The 23,056-nt window shown below is 44.8% G+C and overlaps 1 long non-coding RNA gene across 1 annotated transcript in view; it reads right to left on the bottom strand.

Annotated features, from left to right (window-relative positions):
- LOC119512439 overlaps nt 1–22,678 on the bottom strand; it is a 63,463-nt gene extending 40,785 nt beyond the window's left edge. The window contains exon 1 of the long non-coding RNA XR_005212379.1: nt 22,652–22,678. This is a non-coding gene — a long non-coding RNA (uncharacterized LOC119512439). The remainder of the gene's footprint in view (nt 1–22,651) is intronic.
- Nucleotides 22,679–23,056: the final 378 nt, after the last annotated feature.

Genomic DNA, 23,056 nt, shown 5'->3' with positions numbered 1-23,056 from the left:
GGGCTATCCCTACAGATTCCACAGACATTAAAAGGATAATAAAGAAATACTATGAACAATTCTATGCACTAGGTTTGACAACTTAGATGGAATGCACCAATTCCTCAAAAACAACAAAGTATCAAAACTCACACAAGATGAAACAGATAACATAAACTGTTCTATAACTATTAAAGAAATTGCAGCCACAGTTTACAACCTTTCAGAAAAGAAATTTTCAGACACAAATGCTTTCACTGGTGAATTCTACCACATTTAAAGAAGCAATAAAACCAATTCCACATGCTCTCTTCCAGAAAATAGAAATGAAGGGAACACTTTTCCAACTCATTTTGTGTGACTAGCCCTACCCTGATGCCAAAAACAAAGACAGTGTAAGAGAAGAAAATGATAGATCAATATTTCTCATAAACATGGATGCAAAATCCTTAACAATGTATTGGCAAATAAAACCCATTAATATAGAAAAAAAACTACAACATGATAAAGTAGGGTTTATTGTAGAGGTGCAAAGCTGAGTCAATATTTGAAAATCAATCAATGTAACTCACCATTTTAACAGTCTAAGGAAGAAAGCCACATGATCATCTAGATTGAGGCAAAAAAAAAAAATTGACAAGATTCAATATTCAATCATGATAAAAAATTAAAACCCCCAGTAGACCATGAATAGAATGGAAGTTTCTCAACCTGATAAAGGACATCTTGCATAAAACTTATAGAAGACGTCATATTTAATGGTGAAAGACTATATGCTATTCCCCTAAGGTCAGAAACAAGGCAACTGTGTGTGCTCTCAGCACTCCTATTGAACATTGTACTGGGAGTTCTAGCCAGTTCAACAAGGTAAGAGAAACAAATAAAAGGCATAAGGAGTAAAAAGGAATAAATAAAACTATTCCTATTCACAGATGACATGATAGAAAAACCCAAGGAATCCACAAGAAAACAACAAAATCTACAGCTAACAAGTGAGTTTAGCAAGATTACAGGATACAAGGTCAACACAGAAAAATCAATTATACCTATTTACTTACTATGAAAAATAGGAAACCAAAAATTTAAAAACAACACCATTTACAATAACTCCAAAAACATCAAATACTTAGGAATAAATCTAACAAAATTTGCACAGTATTTGTATGTCAAAAACTACAACACGCTGGTACAAGATACCAAAGTAGACCAGCATAAATGAAGAGATGTCAGCACTGAATGACAGCTCTCAAAACGGCAGCCCTGGGACAACTTGGACATTTTACTACAGCAGACACCCCAAAGGGCTCCACGAGGAGCAGGTAGAGTTCTGTGGAACACTAAGGCTATGAATTTCAAACTGTGGATCGTGAAATCAATTAGTGTTTTGACCATCATTTCTGAATGGAATAGAAAATAGCACACTGCATTGGAAGGCAAGGAATCGTATGGTTTTGCCAAACTTTGTTACAATGTGTGTGTACATGTGCACCATGGGGTCATGATGTAGAAAGTTTATGTTTTTTTAGCCATGGGTCACTGTCAAAAAGGTTTTGGAAACTGTTTTAAGAAATAACTTCTAGCCGAACTTCTGGCTGTTATAGTTAAATGCTTTTACATTCTCTGCAGATGCAAAAACTCTACAAAAAAAATATTTTGCTATTTTTAATGCAATAAACAAAGTTTTGAAGCTATTTTAGACAAGCTCCAATTAACTAGAATGCTCAGGGAAATCAATGTTTTGGTTAATTGGATTTTTGCATTACTGAGGGCAAACTGAAAAACCTTTGATAAGACTTAGAATCATAGAACCTAATGAGTGGAAGAGACCTTGGAAAACAGTTTTCACCAACTCCCTCGCTCTCCTGTGGGCAGAAGCTGAGGCCTAGGAGGAAGGGGCTTACACTGCACCCTGGGGCCAGTTGATGGGCAAGTTAAGACCCAGGCCCCCAAATGGTCTGCTCAGATCTTCTGTGAGACTGTGCTGAACCTGAGGGAAATCATCTGTAACTTTTGGGGTTGCTTTTTAAAATAAAGACCAGCTTTCAGCTTGTCTGTTACCATTTTTTTTTCTCATAGGTCAGTGGAGTTGGTTTTACTGAATTTAGAGCAAATACCAAAGATCTGCTGGTTCCATCAAAAGGTTGGAGTGGTCAAGACTCGATCTCCCTGTCTTTCATTGTTAGAATTCACTTCTCTTTGTTTGCTCTGATCTTCTTTCTTCACATTGGTGTTCCAGACATAGGGCAAAAAACATTTTTTTTTAATAAAATATATTTTCTTATATTGCCTGAGGCTGAGAGAGGCTGTTTTCACTCTTTGAACTTTCTAAGCCATCCCTATTATTACAATTTGCTACTATTCCCTCATGAATTGTTTAATTAGTTCCATCACTTTGACAATAAATCCCAGACAACCAAAATGCACAGCATTGCCCTCCAGTGGCTCGAGCTGCTCTTGATGGACATTCATTCGACACATATCTACGAACACTCACAGTGTGCCAGGCACTGTGGGGGGCAATAGGGAGGCAGCAGGGAGCAAAACCAACAAAATCCCTGCCATTACAAAGCTTGCATTCTAATGCAGGGAGCTAGACAGTAAACCAATGAACAAGGAAACATGTGGTTGCCAGATGGTGCAGTGCTAAGGAGAAAGAGAAGCAGCATATGGGGGAAGAGAGACAGCCTGGGGTGGACTGGTCACTATTCGATATCGAGTGGTCAGGGAAGGCCTTGTGAGTCAAGAGCCAGAGGCTTAAAGGAGGCAAAGGAATGAGGCATGCCACCCCTAAGAGAAAAGTGCTCCGGCAGAGAAAAGAGCATTTCTAAGAGTCAGGCTACAAATACTTTCCATTACATACCAGTGATGTCTGCCTCGTTCAATCCTCCTTACCTATGATACAGCCCTAAAGGTCATTAAATGTTGATATAGGGATAAGACAAATTGCATTGGTTCATTCGGTCAACAAGCATATGTGCCTAGTGCCAGGAAATCTATGGTGAAAGATACAAATGATCCCTCCCCTCAAGATTAGTGACCAAACAGAGAGTCACTATCCAAGTGGTCAGTGCTGTGATCACAGTAAGAGAGCTGCAAAGGAGTGGGGAAGACCATGAAAGTCTCCCTGAAATGGAAGATAATCAGGGGAAGAGAGGGGATTCCAAGCAGAGGAAACAGCAGGCTTAAAGGCACAGACGTAAGAGAAAGGATGGTGCATTCCAGGATCCTCAGGTTGCTTGGTGCAGCTGGAGGGTAGGCTACATATGGGTGATTCCCAAAAAAAGAGGCTACTAAAATGTTTCCTGGTTGCAGCCAAAAAAGGGGTTACTGGAGAGGTAGATAAAAGCCATATCGTGAAGTCAAAAATTTTAATACTTTAAGCAGAAGAATGATGTGATCAGATTTGCATTTTATAAAGATTGCATTCTGTAAAGAAGAAGCATGAAAAGAGGGGATCCTGGAGGCAGGAGAACCAGTGAGAAGCCTGACAGGCCCAGAGTAATCCAGATGGGAAACATTCAGGGCCTGCCCTAAGGCACTGCAGCAGCCTCAAAAGAATGCTATGAATTTGAAGGCTACTGAGAAGACAGGATTGCCACAAATTGGTGATGGGCAAAAGGAACGGGTGTAGGGGAAAGGGGAATTATTCCTTCATAGGAACAGTGAGAAGACAAAAACTAGGTTTTGAAACTGTTTGGAATATATTATATATTGATATCATTATAATAAAGGCAAAGAGTATTATATTCACAGACATTGGCTTTGACATTGTAGAACTGGCCAATTAAAAGAAACCATTTGGATTAGTAGATTACAACTGCAGAATATCAAAAAAACACAAGATAAGATATGAAAGAATGTGGCTAATTCTTCAAAAGCCATACATGGTATCCAAATGAGCATTACTGCCTTGGACAATTATTCCCATAGGTGCTTCCACTGCTAAGAAATGTTTGAACTTCTTTGTGACTATATCCCCAGAGCTAGAAAATTCTCATTCTTTAGGCAAAAATTGGCTTTTAGAAAAGATAAAAGGTCATTTGCTGTAAGTAGATCAGTGGTTGCCTGGGGCAGGGTAGGTGGGGGCATGGGGTAAAAGGGATGGATAACAAAGTGGGGCAAGAAAATTTGGGGAAGGTGATCGTTATGTTTACTACTTGATTGTGGTGAGATTTCATGGATGATACATGTCAAAACTCATCAAACTGCACACTTTAAATATGTGCAGTTTGTCATATGTCAAATTTACCTCAGTAAAGCTGTTTTCTGAACACTTATTTGCAGCAAACTCTGGTGACTAAATTTCATCATCAAACAGAGGAATCTCTCTTTAGCAAAAAATGAAAATTTAAGAGAAAACGTTTCTTGCTTGTCTCCCAAACTGACTTGAAGGCAACTCTCAATTCCAGTTGCAGTTTTCCGTATAAAACCCTGGTAGAATCTCCTAGACAAGTGATGTGCCTCCATTATAGAACAGCCCTCGTGTGGACATGTACACTCTAGAGTGTGTGTTTTTAAACTTGGCAGGTACGCTCTATAATCCCAATTAGAGTCCAATGACTTGGCATCTTCTGATCCTTCCACTCACTCTGTGAGGGCCGGCACCCCAGGTCTCAGATTTTCCATCCATGATTGTATTTTTTCTGTAGCTTAGCTCATCAGAATGAGGGCTTGGATAAGAACAAGTATCACTGCTTTCACTAGCTGGGGTTTGGGTTTCAGGCAGCCAAGGCCATCCTTACAGAGCCACAATCTCAGAAAGCTTTCTTTGCCCCCAAAATATTGTCCTCTGACAGTTTCCAATACCTGAAAGTTGGCCATTACAAGATTCCTTCTTCTTTGGGCTAAACATTCCACTCTCACAGAATCCCTTTTGAAAAGTGATCCTGGAGGGCTGCCTGGACGGTGTGCCTAAAAGGAGGGCCTGGAGTTAGCCAGGGGTCACCATGACAACACTGTGGCACCAAAGGGGAGAAGCCACCGCTGGAAGAGAGGAGGGGAGAGAAAGGGGAGGCAAACCACAGAGGGTCTAAACTAAAGCTACTTCCCCATTTTCTAACTCACTCATTTATATTCATTCAAAAAGCATTTATTGAGCACCTACCATACCTACAATATGTCTGCTCCTGGGCTTATTGCTGAGCTGAGCTAAATGAAACAGGAAGTTTAGCAAAGTTTGACAAGTGAGCTAAAACGGCACTCCGTCCTACATCAACAACAGGAGAGTAGCCCTGTGAATCAGCATTTGGTCCCACAATAACTTGGGCAGGCCACGTGCTCACGTCACACCTTTAACAGTAGTTTGGAATTAAATGAGACAGAGAGAGTATCGACAAATGGAAGTTTCAGAGAAGTGGCAAAAATTTGAATGCAAAGCAGGTGGGGATAAAACTAAAATAGTTCCTCTAAAAATAGTCTAATTCCATCCAGTGGCCAGACCCTATTAGGTTTCGTGTTCATTTGGGTTCACAACTTGTCTGAAGCCTCCTTCAACTGTGTGAGACCAAGTCTGGGGGGGAAGAGGGTCTCCTCCATGATCTTTCACTCATCTGTGCACTGGCCCATCATCCGAATCTGAGCCCAAGAACTGAGAGTTCCAGAGCCTGGAAACAACACATTGCACATGTTGCTGCTGGGAGTTGAAAAAGGTCTTAGGAGTGACTTAAAGGGAAAATTAGTAAGCCTTGTAAAATTCTATTTTGGTTTGTTTCCCGTAGAAGAAATGCAGTTAGAACCACAAAGTAGGGTCATCCGTAAAATTCCCAAGCATTTGCTGGGCATTTCCTGTGTGCCAGACCCTCAGGCAGCTGGGCCCAAGGGACATAAGGAACAAATGAAGCAAGGCCTCAAAGGCAGAAAGCTTATATCACACTCAGCCGTAACCAGGGCAGCAGTCCCAAGAAACAAATCCCATCCTCAAAGCTCATTCATGAGTCTGGCAAATGCACACTTTCCCCAGGGAACCCCACAGCTGAGGGGAGATAGCTGGAGTCAGAGCCTACAGAAGGGATTGTGGGAGAGAAGCTTCATCGCTCCAGCAGCCTGCAGGCCTTTCCAAGGGAATAGCTCCTGGGGAAAGGGCTGGGTCCAGAATCTGGGTCTTATACCCTCTGACCCTGAACCCTCTGGACCCTTTCTGCCCCTCCACCTCCACAACCAACCATAGTGGAGTGGTGTCTGCCTGGCCAGCAACCCACAACCTAAGGCTCTGCATGCAAACATGGGCTGGGCCACTTGGCTTCCATCAGGGCAATGGCGGCAGTTTGGGAAGCAGTCTCACATGCCTACACATGACTGTAATATACTGTCATTTCTCGCCTCTTGCTGTTTTCACCCCTGCTCTGTTGACTCTCGCTTTCTACTGGTGATTTAGAGGCTGGAGAGGCTGTGTGTGGCCAAAGGCAAGAGAAAGTGATTAGAGAGAGAAACAGGAGGAAGCCAAGGAAGTAGGACAGAAGGAAGCAGACACACCGAGGCAGTTGAGTCACATGGAAGAGCCTAGAACGATGGTCAACAATGACCTCAGGTCCCTGCACCCAGAGTGGGTCCAGAGCCAGCCTCCAGCTCCTCCTCTGTGAGGCTGCACCCCATCCTGGCTCCCTTCTTGTGTAACTGTGAGCTGCTCCTTCTTGCTCTGCATGGATGCTTACCCCCCAAAATCTCCTGACTTGAGTGTGCTGGAGAGGGTTTCTGTTCCCTGCAAATGCATGAGCCAAACAGCAGTTTTGCACGAGGTTCCTGCCTCTGTGGAGCACAGAAGGCCGCAGGCAGGACTGGTGAGGTCTGCCTGGAAAGGGTGAAAGGTCTCAGCTTTCACACGGCCCTTTGCCCTAACACTCAGGTTTTAGAAGAAAGATGGTAACCCTCTTTCTTCATAGGCTCTGTTTCCTGCTAGGCTCTTAATATATATATATTCTTAAACCAGTTTGCCAAAGTTATGAGGTAGCAATGTGGTATAGTAGAAATGAAACTAGAGCAAGGATCATAAAATCTGTCCCTCCCCTAATTAGCGGCGTGAGATTGGCCAAGTAATTTAATGTGTGTGTCCTAGTTTTCTCATTATAAATACAGAACTAATAATATTTGCCCTACCTTCCTTGAAGGTTTCTGTAAAGATCACATGGGGAAATGTGCAGAAAAGGCCTTGGGAAAGCATGTGTAAGAGCCATACTGTTTCATTAAATGGAAGTGAGGCGGAGGTGTCAGGGGTCATCCCCATGTCACGCCCCAGCAAAGGAGTCACTGCCACCCACCCTCCATCAAACTTGATGCCCCCAGCACTAGAGAATCCAAAAAATTAATGTCTGAATCCTTCCCCCAAAATGAAGGCTGTGGCTTCCTGCCCACACCAAAGGGGCACTCGCAGAATTGGAGTTTGTCCTGCCCTCCCCCATTCCACCTCCATTTCTCCCTCCCTCTCCTCCCCCCGCCTTCAACTTCACGTTCTCTTTCTGCACCCCCAGGCTTATTGTCACAGGGCCCTTCAGTGCTGCATCAGTGCCATACAGCACATTTCCCCCCAACCTTATCCAAAGGCAGGAGGGGAGATTTTTCTTAAATGTCTCTTTTCATTAGGGCAGAAACCTTTTCCACATACCTTCCCTTACACACACACATACACACCTGACATAGACCCAGTTGCAAAAGAGGCTGGAAACGATGCTCAGCCCCTCTAGTGGGAGTGGGCACTGCCAACAAGGAAGAAGTGTGTGTTGGGGCCAGGGGGGTGGGACAAATGCAACTGGAGGGTTGGCGACATGGTTTGGATGCAGAGAATGGAGTTTCTTCTTGCTAAATTAAGCAGAAGGAATTTGTTTGAGGGATTAATTGGCCTAAAAAAAGGTTGTAGAGGGCTGAAGAAGCAGACTCCAGGGTGTGCCTTCCATAGTCTTAAGCTCCCCTGCAGAACTGGGCCACCCAGTAAGCTGCTGCTCGCGTGGGATCAGAAAGCCCAAGGCTCCCGGACCCCATGCCTGCAGCCACGGTCAGGAAGCCTCCAGGGCCGCTGCAGCTCCAGGGCCAGCATCTCTGCTGGGGACCACCCAGCACAGCAATGCCCGCCCTGCCTCTCGGCACCCACAAGGCGAGGGACTGGCCACTGAGATCTCTGCCCGGGCGACTGCAGAAAACCAAACACCTCCCCAACCGAATTTGCCAGCAGATTCTTGGCCCCACCTCAATGCAGCTGTCCACGCCTCCCAAAAGAGCAAAATATTAATCAAATAATAGCTGTAAGAGAGTGTAGGGAATGTAATTGTTAGCTTTCAATCCCCTGGGATACAGGAAGACCCACCAGAAGGATGGAAGATACCGAGCTCCAACCTGCCAAATCCACCACAGCAATGAATAAGATCTACTGCACTCTTCTGGTCACAGCTTCTGACTTAAACTTAGGGTCCCCCTCCCTCACTTTTCAACTGTTATGTTTGGAGAGGAGGGGGAATAGGGCCATCCCTGACTCCAGGGTGCAGCACATTACAATCAGTGGATCTCATTCCCCTGGTCACAGTCATTGGCTCAGGCAGACTCCTGACAGGGCTATTCAAACTGAGAAAACCAGGACTTTGGTCCAAGCTCCTGGAAAAGAGTCTTGCCCTTTCCAGCTGAGCATCTTGCCACATCCATCTTCCACTGCAACAGAACAGCCAAGCAGGGTGAGGCAGAGCCAAGCAGGGTGAGGCGGAGCCAAGAGCCAGAAGCTGCAATCCGCTGGCAGTTTTGAACCGCTGGGTGCAGCCATGCCTGAAACCATCAGGCTTTTCAGGTACAGGAGCCAATATATTCTCTTGTTCCTTAAGCCAATTTGATTTATCACTTGCAAGAAAAACCGATACTGGAATGTTATCCAGGGTCAACATAAATCATTTCCCTGAACATGCAGGAGGTCGCCGCTGGCTCATTGAGATCAGTTGCCCAGCTCCTCAGGAGTCAACTACTCGCACAACTGTGGACTGAAGTGACAATGGAGAGATGTGAGCAGCTGGAGCAAGGGCTTAGTTTGAACAGCTGCGGCCTTTTGTTTTCCACATAGATTAAAAAACCACTCATGTGCCTGAATTGCCGACGGGCTGGGGATTTAATTTTGTCCTAAGAGGTTATAGGGGCCTTCTTGACATTTTCTTCAGGGATCCCAAGATCCTACCCTATTTAAAAGTAACAATAATATCAGGATGAATTAATTATATTTTTAAATATATATTTCAAATATATATTTAAAATTTTGCATTTTGGAGTAATGAGTATTATTTTAACCAAACTAATTAGTAAGACCTAATACTTTTGGTCTTCCTGCCCAATATTTTACACATATGAACCACCCAAAACATTCGAGCTGTCTTCTTTTTAAACACAGCCTTGAGGAAGAGAGACAAGGGTCCCCAGGAATCCGACTGTTCTCAGCCTCCAGCGCTCAGCAAGGCAGGGAGCACCGACCCGGAAGCAGTACACAGAGAAGCCTGTGGTGAGCCATCAAGAGGCCCCTTTGGGGATGAAAACTTATACCCTCTGATGCTAGGAAGGTGGTCAGCTGACAGGTCTCAGCTGTCAACCCTCTTTGGGAATTATCTTGGTTGCAGAAAGTGGCTCACCCAAGGTCACGCCTCCTTCCAAGGGCAACCCGCATCCAATCCCTATCAATGCTGAGGAGAAAGGCCAGGCAGGCTCCTCGCCGGACCAGGGCCCCCTGGAAGGCCCGCTCAGCTCCAGAGCTCCCCCTGGGTCGGCTGAGGCCTCACTTGGGCCTGTTTTGCAGCTCAGCTTCCCCCACTGACCACTCCTGCTCCTGTCCCCTCCTTCTCCCAGGTGTCCATCCCGAGGACACTTCCTAATAAACGTCCCGCATGCTAATCTCCACCTCAGAGGCTGCTCCCAGGAAGCCCGTCTGCAACAGTGTCGTATGGGACAGGAGCTCCTGGATTTTGGGATTTAACCAGATATAACAGAAGAGAATTCCAGACTAATTTACATATCGCTCTCCAGCGTCTATTCCTGCCGACCCCCAACCCACCCCATGTTCTTGTGGAAATGAAATCATCCTTCCTGGTCCAGTTTCACGGCCTACTTGCTCCACAAAAACTCCTCAGAACCCCGCAGCAGTGGTGATTTCTCTCTCTCTCCTGGACTCCCAGAGCATTTCAGGTGTCTTTCAGGATGCATCTCTGCTTGTATTGTCGAAATTTTGTTTTCCGTGTCTGCCACCAACTAACTGAGTCTTTGAATCAGTGAGGAGCTTCTCTGAGCCAGTTTCCTCATCTTTAAAATGGGAACCAGGATGCTTCTGAGGGTTGAGTGAGCAAACGGCACCAGCACCTAGCCCAGCACCCAACCCACAGAGAAAGCTCAGCAGGCTACTTCCCTCTCTCCTTCCCCCTGACGGGGCACCTTACTCAGGAACAACGGGGTGTTGGACTGTCTCTGCTCTTTCAGGGAGCCAGCTCCCTTCAGGACATTTCTGTCCCCACTTGGCTTCCTGAGAGGGTGTCTGACCCCCGACTCCCACTGTCCTCCAGGTGGGCTCCATGATTTGCAAGCAGGTGGGGTGACATCATTTGTGGCTTTGAGGAGACAGGACTAACAAAGGTACTCCTAAGTGGTCACACTGCAATCAGCTAGCCCTAGAACATCTAAATCTCTGTCTATTTTTAGGATCAGAGTTGATTTTCTGGCTTGGTAGCCAGGATGGGGGAGGTAGTTAAAAGTAGTTGATGCTTAGTATAATTGTTTAATCTGGGGCAAATTCAAAGAACTGTATAAATTAGAAGACAAAAAAAAAAAAAGAGAGAGAGCCATAATCGATTAAGAGAGGTGTCGTTTTCAGCGATGGTCTCTCTCTGGACTTTTCCGTGATACCCAGTTATCAGGCCTGCACAGACACCAGCAGAGTCTCAGGATCTTGTTCTTTCATCTGGCAGCTGAAGACCCCCCAAGGAAGAACAGGCCTGGGACAGACACTACCAGTGGTGAGGAGCAGAGGGAGAGGCTGGCTTCTGGATATGGTGGGGTTGGGGGTAGGGGTCTCCAGGAAGCCACGATGTGCTCTCTGCTCTCGGGATTCAGAGCCTTGCTCTGGGGACTGCCAAGATCTCACAAGCAAGAATGGCAAGCAAGATTTATGTGTCCAAATCTCTTCTCTCTTTTTTATACCATGGTTCCCACAACCAGCTCACACATAACACACATACCTCAGGTCCTGGGGCAGGCATGTCTCCCGTAGCACAAGTGTTCATAGGGTGAACTCAATCTGACATCAGTAATTAATTAGGTGGCTGTGAGATATCAAACAGAGTCGAGAGGCTGTCTTGGAGGTTACTCTTATACAAGAAGCTTCAGCTAGTTATTGCAAATGGCTACAGTATGCTAAGCCCTAATCAACAGTAGTCCTTAAAAGAATACTCAGTTTCCTATCTGAAACTCTATAAAAATTTCACTCACTAAGTTTATTTTTCAGAAACTTAAATCCTCCAGAGTGTTCCTATGCCAGATAAATCCAAAAACCCAGAGGCAACAGCCTCTTCAACAACATCAACCAGATGCAGCCCCGTTCCCCATAATGTTGACACCCCTTTTCAATATGAACAAGTTAGGGTGGTCACTGCTCAGATATCCCTGAAGATTGAGACAGTGATCAAACAAGAGGGAGGAGTAGCAACACACAAGATAGGATTTAACAAATCCTATTAAGAATACTGAATCTTTTTAGTTTCTAGGGTATTAGAACAACTAGAAGGAAATAACTGAAATGGTGGTACTGTAACCCATAATATTCTTTGAAATTTGCTCTATAACTACTTGTTAAATCGTGCTTTGAAAGTTATCACTTTTCTGTATATATGTTATATTTCACAATAAAAAATATTTTAAAAAAAGAAAATTAAAACCACCTTCCAGGAGGCCAGATCCAGCCTGTGACCGGCTAGTTGGTGGCATTTGTTTATGACACTGGTCGCGATTGGGAATCAGTGCGCACAGGCGCTGAATGAACACTCATGTCCTGACAGCCGCCGGCTAATTCCCTACCAACAGATGGACATTGTGCTGTGATTTATCTTGATGTCACGGTTTTTCAACCATCATTTTAATATCATATTGATTCTCCTGATAATGCCTATGAGGAGGACTAAGAATTCATTGGTTTGGGTTCAACAGAACCTGAGGGCTGTCAGGAAAGCAGCGTCCAGTGACAGCAGGTAGAATGTGCGTCCCTGTGGGAATAACACCCAGAACCACCGGCCACTCCCTGCCCCTCCCAGGAATGCCTCTTGGGGGCAGGCTGTGGACTTCAGCGTCCAGAAGAGATGGCCACTTGTTTAGCCTCAGAGCCAGTTTCCTGGACTGCAAAATGGGAACACTAATCCTTCCACAGCGTCCTTGGGAGATTAAACTAGATGGCCACAAATATGTAAAATACAAGGCTACAAACGCTGAGCCTGTCCCCTGTGCCCCTACACTTCTCGCTCTTTTTTTAAACTGGGAAGTTGTAGGTTTACCAAAAAATCATGCAGAAAATAGACTTCCCATAAACCTCCCACCCATTATTAATGCCTTGCATTAGTATTATACATGTTACAATTGATGAAAGAATATTATTATAACTGTTCTATTAACTATAGTCCAGGATTTACATTAGGGTTCACTGTTTGAATAGTCCTATGTGGGTTTTTTTTTTATTTTAATTGTAGTAACATATATGTAATCTAAAATATCCCCTTTTAGCCACATTCAAATATATAATTCAGTTCTGTTGATTACGTTCACAATGTAATGCTACTATCACCACCACCCATTACCAAAACTTTTTCATCAAATAGAAACTGTACCAATTAAGCACTAACTTACCAGTCCCTACCACCACCCCGTCCCCTGGTAACCTGTATTGTAGCTTCCAACTCTATCAATTTGCTTATTCTAATTATTTTATATTAGTGGACCATGCTTCGTACTTGCTGAGCTGGTCCAACTTAAGAAAATATTATCTATAGGTAGAGATGGAGATGATACAGATACAGATAAGTAGACTTGCTTCTTCTGCCAAACCTCAGCTCTTTATTCAAGAGTAGTTCATTCCCCTTCTTCCCCTTCTTCCTGAGCACAGATTCTATTTTTAGATAAATTTTATAAGGTTTCAAAATAATGGTTATTGGCATTCTTTCCCTTTTAGCAAGGAGTAGAATAAAAGAGCAACAACCTGCTCTGAAGTCCCCCAGTCACTGCACTTTCTCTCTCTGGGCCTCGGCTCTGCCCTTCCCCTCACCCAGGACTCACCCCACTCCTCTGGGCTTGAGAATCCACCCAGCCTTCAAGGGTGCTCCAATAGAGCCTCCTGCACGGGGCTTCCGGGACTCTAAACGCACCGTCTCACTTCCTTCGGAACTAACACACAGTGAACCCGAGTCTCCCCAGCTGACGAACACACCTTGCTCTGAGTTTCACGGTTGCTTGTGCAGCCAGATGTTGACTAAGCTACTGAATCTCTGAACCTCAGGTTCTCATCTGTCAGCTGGGGGAGACGGAATCAGCTATTGGAACTTGCACAAAGCCCAGCACACCATGGGTGCCCGTATGTGAGGGCCCCCTCTCTCCTCGCTGCACTTGCCTTCCCACCCATGTAGAACTGGAGCACGGAGGTCAAGCGCATGAGCTCTGGAGTGCTCTCATAGGGTCAAACCCCACTCCGCCACACAATTGCTGGGTGACCCTGGGCAAGTGTCCCAGTTTCCTCAGTTGAATATGGGAATACTAACAAGACATAACCCATAGACATAACCACATTAATTCAAGAAAGAGCCCACTAAATGCCAATGATTTATTACCATTCTGGGTCCTTTCCAGTGATCTTCTTGGGTCTGAGTCCCCTCAGGGACAGCACAATTTGGGGTCAGGCACACACAATTTGGGATGAGGAGACTGGCTCAGTATGGCTGCTGTGTCCAGAAAGATAGGGCAGGAGTGTAGGTTGGGGTCCAACATGGACAGGTGGGCAGGTGGGCAGCCAGGAAGGGGTCAGTCACGCCGGTGAAAGGGCTCAAGGGAAGTTTCTAACACCCAAAGGGCCGAGCTTCCATCTTGGTCCTCAAAACTAGCTGCTCAGCCCTCTCTTTAGGGAGGACCCTAAGGTCCTTGGGTTCCTCTAGAAGGAAATAAAGGAAGAAAAATAATGTCTATTAGCATCATTTGCTTTTCCTTTTCCTTTCCACAGCTCCCTCAAGTGCCACCCTGCCCACAGGTAAGGGGTCATCAAATCCTTTTACTTCTCCTCCCTCCATCCCCACCATCATGGCTCCATTTGCAGCAGCATCGCAGTTTGCCACACTCCCAAATGACTACTCCCCACTCCTCCAGCCTGTCTTCACACTGCCCACCAGAAATATTTCCAGGGGTGGGGGGTGGGAGAAGACTGAGACTGTCATTCTCATGCTTTTGTACCACAGTATTTGTACTACAGATTCAAAGCAATTCCAACAGACCATTTCGCAGACATGGAAAAGTTAATTATCAATTTTATTTGGAAGGGTATGGGGGGCCTTGAATTGCTAAAAACATCTTGAAAAAGAAGAATGAAGTGGGAGTCACTTCCTGACTTTAAAGCATATTATAAAGCCACAGTGGTCAAAACAGCATGGTACTGTCATAAAGATAGACATATTGATCAAAAGGATCGAATTGAGAGTTCAGAAATAGATCCACAGATCTATGGTCAATTGATTTTTGGCAAGGCTCCTAAGCCCACTCAGCTGGGACAGATAAAGTAAATGGTATTAGGAGAACTGGATATCCTTAACAAAAGAATGAAAGAGGACCCTTATCTCACTCCCTATACAGAAATTAACTCAAAATGGATCAAAGACCTAAATATAAGAACCAATACCATAAAATTCCTAGAAGAAAATACAGGGAAACGTCTCCAAGATCTAGCAATAGGTGGTACTTTCTTAGACTTTTCACCCAAAGCACAAGCCACAAAAGAAATTACCTCCTCAAAATCGAGTACTTCAGTGCTTCAAGGGACTTTGTCAAAAGGGTGAAAAGGCAACCAACTTAATGGGAGAAAATATTTAGAAACCACATATCTGTTAAGGATTTGATATCCAGAATATATAAAGAAATCCTACAAACTCAAAAATAAAAAGACAAACAACCCAATTAAAAAATGGGCAGAAGACATGAATAGACATTTTTCTGAAGAGGAAATACAGATGGCTAAAAAGCATATGAAAACATGCTCAGTTTCAATAGCTATTAGGGAAATGTAAATCAAAACCACAATGAGATAATATCTCACACCTATTAGAATGGCCGCTATTAAACAAACAGGAAACTACAGGTGTTTGGAGAGGATGTGGAGAAATTGGAACACTCATTCACTGCTGGTGGGAACATAAAATGGTACAGCTACTGGTGGAGGACAGTTTGGTGGTTCTTCAGGAAGCTAAGTATAGAGTTGCCTTACGATCCAACAATCCTGCTACTCGAGATACACCCAGAAGATCTGAAAACAGGAATGCAAACAGACATCTGTACCCCGATGTTCATAGCAGCATTATTCACAGTTGCCAAAAGATGGAAACAACAAGTGTCCATCAACAGATGAGTGGATAAACAAAATATGGTGTGTACACACTATGGAATATTATTCAGCAGTAAGAAGGAATGAAGTCCTGAAGCATGAAACAACATGGATGAACTTTGAGGACATGTTAAGTGAGAGAAGTCAGACACAAAAGGACAAATATTGTATGATCTCACTGATATGAACTAATTATAATATATAAACTTATAAACATAAAATATAGAATGCAGGTTACCAGGATATAGAATGGGGGGGGCGGTTATTTAATACATGCAGAATGTTTAACTAGGTTGAACTTAAACCTTTGGGAATGGACAGAGGTGACAGTAGAGCATAATTATGAGAATTATTAACAGTGCTGAATGGTGGATGAATGTGGTGGAAAGAGGAAGTTTAGAGTCACATACGTCACCTGAAGGAAAGTCAGAGGTTAAAACATAGGAATGTATAACACAGTGAATCTTGAGGTAGACAATGCCCATGATTAACTGGACAAATATAAAAAGGTTCTTTCATGAACTAGAACAAATGTATGACACTATTACAAGGAGGTAATAATAGAGAGGTTTATGGAAAAAATGTACTTATTGCAAACTATGGACTATAGTTAACAGTAATATTTTAATACTCTTATCAACAGTAACAAATTACTACACCAATACTATGCATCAGTAATAGGAGGGGATAAGGTGTATGGAAGGATTTGGGTTTTCTTTTTCTTTTTTATTTCTTTTCTGGAGTAATGAAAATGTTCTAAAATTGATCATATAGTATGCACAACTATATGATGATACCGTGAGCCAGTGATTGCATACGTCAGATGGTTTGTATGATGTGTGAATACATCTCAGTAAAACTGCATTAAAAAAAAGAAGCAGCAGCAGCCTTTGTAGACATCCAGTTACCCTCAGGGAAATAAATAGGTTCCTTAGCTATCCCTCTCCACCTTTATCTCCCACCACATGGTGCACTCAACGCTAAAGCATTTATCATCATCTCCTGAATCAGCCAGGCCCAGGCACAACTTCACGCTTCTATTCAGGCCACGGCCTCAGTGCCTGGCATGTCAAATGGGTTTTTACAACAACCCTTTAAGATAAGTGTTATTAACCTCGTTTCCATAGGCAGGATGTCATGCAAGGTAGGTCTCTATTACCGGGGTTTGAGACAAATTCCAGGATGTCATAACACATGGGCTAAGCAATATGCTTCACTGGGGAAAGGGCAAACTTATCAAGCTACAGATAGACAAAAGAAGTGAAAGCCGGGGTTCTTCTCACCCCCCCATCTTCCCACAGGGAGATGTGCAGGGGCTGGAGCACTGCTGGGTCCACAGTGTGGGTCCATGTGGCAATGGAGGCCCCCACCCCACCTGTCACTCTTTTTTGTCATAGTACAAGAACAAACATCACAGTGTTCCAGGCAGCCTGGATTTGCCAGCTGTTAACAGGAGCTGACCGAAAATGCCAGCTGCTGGACCTTGGGGCCCATGGGACATTAGAGGACCTCTCATCAGGGAAAGGACCATCAGACCCATGGACTTAGTTTGGCTGCAGCATCTCCTTAGGGAGAAGATGGGAAACCCACCACCACCACTGGCTTGATGTCCAAGCAACCTAGCGTCAGCATCTGGAGTCACTTTTGGACAATTCAGGAAACTGAGGCTCAGAGTGTTTAAGAAATGTGGGCAAGATCACACAGCCAGAAGGTAAGAGAAACCGGATTTTAAATGAGGCTCTTTCCACCACACCACACTGCATGAGCATCCTTGTTGTCTAACCCACGATCCTCAGTAGCTATGTGTAGGTCCCCATTCTCTCCTGGAGTGGCCCCATGGATTCAGCCCACCAGTGGGGGTCTCAGGCTTATAGGGGGTGGGGGTTCCTGTTCTCCTCAGAGATAACATCCTGTTTCTCCAGAATGACTGGAGCCAAGAAGACAACTTAAGTATACCAGTGATACAAGTTCACTTTGTGCTACTTATTATTTGAGATTTCTAGATGGTGGGATAACTTCTCTTTCTCTTTCTTTTTAATTTAATTTCCTAGTTTCCAGGGCAAACCTTGGGGAAAAAAAACTATATTTACTCAGGTAAGTACAGGTACCACTAACACCTCTTCTACTTTTTCCCAGGCAGCAGAAACATTTGTGGTAAATTGCCTGAGGATTAGCTCAATGTACATAATCAAGTCCTGCAGAGAGAGAAAGAGAGAGAGAGAGAGAGAGAGAGAGAGAGAGAGAGAGAGAAAGAGAGAGAGAGAGAGAGTGAGTGAGTGTGTGTGTGTGTGTGTGTGTGTGTAGAACCCTGGGTGGTTAGGAAAGCCTCATAGGAGAGGTGAGTGAATGCATTTCTCAGTTTTCACAGGATTCTCTGCCATTTGGTTTTGGCCAACCCAAAGGGAGCAAAGACTATCACAAACCATACAACTCTAAGAGAAGACAAGTGGAACACAGAGCAATTTATACTCTATACTTGCTATAATTTCAGACTCATAGAATTTAGTACAGGGAGGCACAAGAGCAGTTTAAACACACACAGAGTCATGAGATTGTGTTAAATCTGACTTTTCTCCCACTGGCCTGGTTCAGGACATTTCACGGTTTATTTGTATCCCTTATCTTTCCTTCTCACCTTTCCTTCTGCCTGGCCCTGGGCAGAGTCATTTACTCCCCCATTTGGCCATATTACTGTCTTGACCCTGTTCAGAAATCTTAAGACTTCCCTCTAAGGACTCGTATGTCCCACTGACCAGTCTCCATAAAAGAGAGACACTCTTTGGGTTCTGTTGTTTCCTGGAATCATTTTGCTATGTCTGAGAAGTTGTTGAAGTGAAGTTGTAGTTGTCCACAGGTCCTAGCTCCTCCACACGGCTGTGGCCAGGTGAGTGTGTTAATGAAAACACAAGGAACACACCACAGCAGAAATTCTCAGGGGAAGATAACATGCAATGAAATGAGGGTACCATTCCAAATTGTACAAGACGCATTTGGAGATCCAGCCTGAGAAATTCTGGAGGGCAGGCTACAGAAGATTCAGGGACACGTGGCCGAATGGTCTGGGAGAGGGCACATGACTTAGGAGTCATTTCAAGCATGTATGCTGATCCACCCAGAAAGCAGTCAGATGGAGAAGGACAGACAGCGAGCAGTCCCAGGGACCTGATGGTGGCCTCATGGTCCTCAACCTTACTGCCTTAATAATGGGTGAATAGAGTTCAAAAGATATTTATAAAGGCAATTCTTGTTCTCCAGTGTGCTTACCTTGCTCAATTTGCAAGTCCAGAGACAAGGTCTGGCTGCGTAGGACGACAGGGAGCTAAGATTCCATTCTTTAATCATCCCTTATTTTTAGTCATGGGGACAAGGGAGTTGAATTACTACGCTATCATCCCCTTGGGCTGAAATCCATCTGTCCACAAGAATCATAACAGAAAGATCAGGCCTGATTTTCTTTTCTTCCACCACCTCAATTTTTTTTTTTTTTTGAGACTAGCTCTTCTGAAAAACCAACATTAAAAAATATCTGGATTTGTTCATCTGCTTATAATCTTATTTTTGCTTCTTCATCTTCATCTTCTCTGTCATCGTCATTAATCTCCAAATCACTTAAGTGCCCCCCACCTGAACACCTACAGGGGATGTTGGCTTTAAAGTCATCTTTCTTTTAATAGATAACCATGCAGAACAGCAGGGAGGCGCATGGGGGAGGCGGCCTATTACGCTCGTCACGGAATTTGGAGAGCAAGCTTGTGTTTGGGAATTCAGCTGTCAGCAAAGGTGTCGGCCCTGTTTTTGGAGACCTGTCAGTCCTCAGATGAGTATCAGAGTACACTCCGGGTCGGCTAGCAGTTTTGGTTTGGTGATGTTGACCTTCCCAGAAGGGCGTGTTGCCGTGGCAAGCTTCCCATTGGTTCAACGAGTCTCCTTCGGAATCAGATGCGTAATTATGCCTTTTCTGGCTCCCCACCCCATTCTGATTAGCATACTTTACCTAACCACAGCCAGCAGGAGCTGCCTCAAACTCTACATCTCTTTCAGTTTAATCTAAGGAGCTTGTTTGACTAGACTGTAAAAATGTTAACTGCTGAAATAGCTCCGAAAATGTTCACAGATTCAGAATTCCTCCTCCCCCTTTCTGCCCTCTTTCTCCATCATTCTTTTTCCTTGTCAATTTATGTGATAATAATACCTTGATTTTAATCATCCTTTTTATCTTTTCAGTTAGTGTCACTCCTCGTTGCTCATCTGAGAAAGGACTCTGGAGAGGGCCTGGTGCTGGGTGGGAGCTTGGAGGACAGTGAGCTGTGGGGCTGGCCTGAGAGCATGGGGGAAGTCTGAGAACATTCCCCAGGCAGGGGAGCCTGCCTAGACCATTACCCTGACCTCCTTACGGTGAGGGAAGAGAAGACAAAGCCGAGGCAAAGCTTCCTCTCAGTGGAAATGACCAAGCTCTGGCACTTGGGGTGGGCAGGAGGGTGGCCCCGATAAAAGCCACTCGGAGAAGGTAGGAGCCCAACACCTTGCTCTCTTCCATCCTAAGCCTTCCCACTAGAGCACTGCTCCCCCACCCCCATCCCACCCCAAATTTAGCCACAGAATCTTCACTGGAAACAACATCTTATGCAGAAGCCCACTGTTTAAAGCAGATAGAAGCCTAGCAGGTGGGGGTGGGAGGTGGGGTGTGGGGTGCAGAAAAAGAGCTTGCTCTTCAGTCTCCCGGTTCCCTGCCTTCTGCCCCTGCAGCACCCCCACCTAGCATCCTGGGACAAGCTTTAGAAACCACTGCATCTGCAGACCAGGCAGCCTCCTCCAGACAAAAGGACACTGTCATCTTAGCCTTCCCCACCTCCGCACTCCCCATTCCCCTAACCAGAGAGGACAGATGCTCCCAAGTAAATGAGCTGAAATTCAAGTGAGACAAATTCCTAGGGGCTGTTTACTTGGTGTCCCATGCCTAACAGGTTCTAGTGAGCCCTCTGGCTGAATCATCCCCCTGGGGGGCCCGGAGACAGCGCCAGGAAGTGGAGCAGGCGTCGGTGGCGGCCGCTGGCTCACAGATGGCGGTGGCTGATGCCCGCCCACCTGCTTGATCCTTCTCTCTGGCAGATGGATCCCTAGCTCTGTTATGCAGGATTTCCTCACGTCCTCTTGCTCCTTCCGTCTTGAGTCTGCATCAGAGAAGCATCTCAAATTAGACAGTAGGGATTCGCGGGGAGGAGAGACGATATGGAAATACTGGCACACAACAAAGTCCCAGTAGTTTTTTATCTCCTGGGCAGCACTCAGCAAACCTCCAGCAGAGCGGTTGGTAGACTCCTGAGGTCCCCTGGGGACAGTGGGAAGTGGTGCTGGACCCAGATCAGGATCTGTCCTCTGCTTCCAGCTCTGCCGCAGATGATTCCAGTGACCTAGGGCAACTGGATGAACTCTAAATTTGGTCTACATTTTCAATAAAATTAAAAAGTGGTTCTAAGGACTCTTCTAACTCTACCTTTGTTTTTAACAGACCTCTGATCGTGCCCAGCAAATCCTCAGCTTCAACTTAGTGAAGTTCCTCCATATAGTGTCCCACGTAATGGAATAAAACCAGCCTTGCAACCCTGCCCAGGACCAGGGTTCTCTAGGGAAACAGAACTGACAGGAGATATATGTAAACATTATGAGATTTTTATAAGAATTGTCACATGCAACTGTGGGGGTGGGCAAACCCAAAGACTGTAGGGCAGGCTGCAAGCTGGGAACTCTGATGACATTTTTGATGAATTCCCCAGGAGAAGCTGGCTGGCTGAAAGAGAAAAGGAAATTCTCTCTTCTGACTGCTGAAATCATCACTTCTTTTAAAGTCTTCAACTGATTGGATGAGATTTCTCTCATTACTGAAGTCACTCTCCTCAGTTGACTGTAGATGTAATCAGCCAGAGATTAATCAACTTACTGATGATTTAAGTCCACGAAATGTCCCCACAGTAACAATCAGGCCAGTGCTTGCTGGACCATTACAGATGCCAAAGCCAAAAGCAACCCTTATGCTGGATCCAGGGAGGTGGCTGACGGCAACTCCATCCAAAAGAGGCCCTCCTATTGATGGAGATCAGATCCTCAGATCCTCTTGTAAAAAGAGGGTGAATGTGAGGTTCTTGCAGAGAACATGCCAGAGCAACCACAGGAAGATAGGGTCCTGTAAACAGGGCTGACCATTGTTCTGCTTCTTCAGGGCACTCCCATGTGCCAACTGTGGGAGCATGGCTGTGCTGATGATGAGATGGCTGTCCATGGCACCTGACAGCCAACACCCATCACCTGAGGAGAGCTGGGCCTGCCTTTTCCTTGTAATGCAAAAGCCCCTCGAGGCGATGATTCCATTCTCTTCCGTTTTTGCTCACAAGAAGTGAGTAAAAGCAGGTTACCATGGGTAAGGGCTGGGTCATAAGTCACCAGATACCCTGAGTATCTGGTGTTGGCGTTACTGCTTGTTCCTACTCCAACACATAGGATTAACTCATTTTGGTCAAAAGAGCAAACATTTTCTTCAAAATGAGGAGCCCTGAGTAGTTTATTACTAACTAAAATAAAGTGACCTTGGGAAAGGTGCTTGACCCCTGTCATAGTCTCCATGGCTGTATGATGGGAACAATATTATTCAACCTATCTACCTTCGGGTGATGTTGCAAAAGAATTCAAATGTGCTCATGTATGTGGTCATACTTAGGAGTATACAATGTACTAAATAAATATTTGTCCTTAATACCCAAACAGTGAAGGGAATGAGAGAGCAGAATATAGAAATTGAGAATACCAGCTTGGGAATCTGACTTGTTTGGGTTCAGTTCATGGCTCTGCCACTTCCTAGACAGACAGTCTTGGACAAATTACCTAGCCTTTCTGTGCCTCAGTTTCCTCATCTGTGAAATGGGGGTGACCACAATAGCACCTTCTTCATAGGTTTGTTAATTATGTCAACACATGTCAAATGCTTAGAATAGTCCTCACATTCAGTAAATGATCAATAACTGTTTATTGCAATTAAGAACAACACATTCCTCTGGCCAGAAGTCCATTTCAAGGACTCCTGTGGCCCTCCCATGCAGATGGGAATGAAACACTTACTGTGGACTTTGGCATTCTTGAAGAGAAGCTTGACATATCCAGCATATCACCTCACCTAGAAAAAGCAAGACAACTATCAGGACTTGTCCGACAAACAACCTCGAGATTGCTTCATTTGTGAGACCCCAGAAGAACCCTTCACGCCATGATTTCTCTGGTGGACACAGGCATACCCATGCCACAGACTCAGAAGGAGAAGTCAAGCAACCAACTCAGGGCCTGAAGAACGCCTTTGGGAAGCCATGAAGAATTATTTTTGCTTTAGACAGCTTTGAAGAAGGTACTCCCCAACTTTTCACTTGCCTTTAATTTTTCTGGTCAGGAACATAGAAATCCCCCTCCTGGAATTCAGAATAAGGTGGAAATTTTAAAAAGGAGTTTTATTTCCACAAGGCAGGTCATGGT

This window comes from Choloepus didactylus, chromosome 17 (assembly GCF_015220235.1).
Source record: "Choloepus didactylus isolate mChoDid1 chromosome 17, mChoDid1.pri, whole genome shotgun sequence".
NCBI lineage: Eukaryota > Metazoa > Chordata > Mammalia > Pilosa > Megalonychidae > Choloepus > Choloepus didactylus.
Note: the sequence above shows the minus strand (reverse complement) of the source record. Positions and strands in the feature narration are given on the sequence as shown.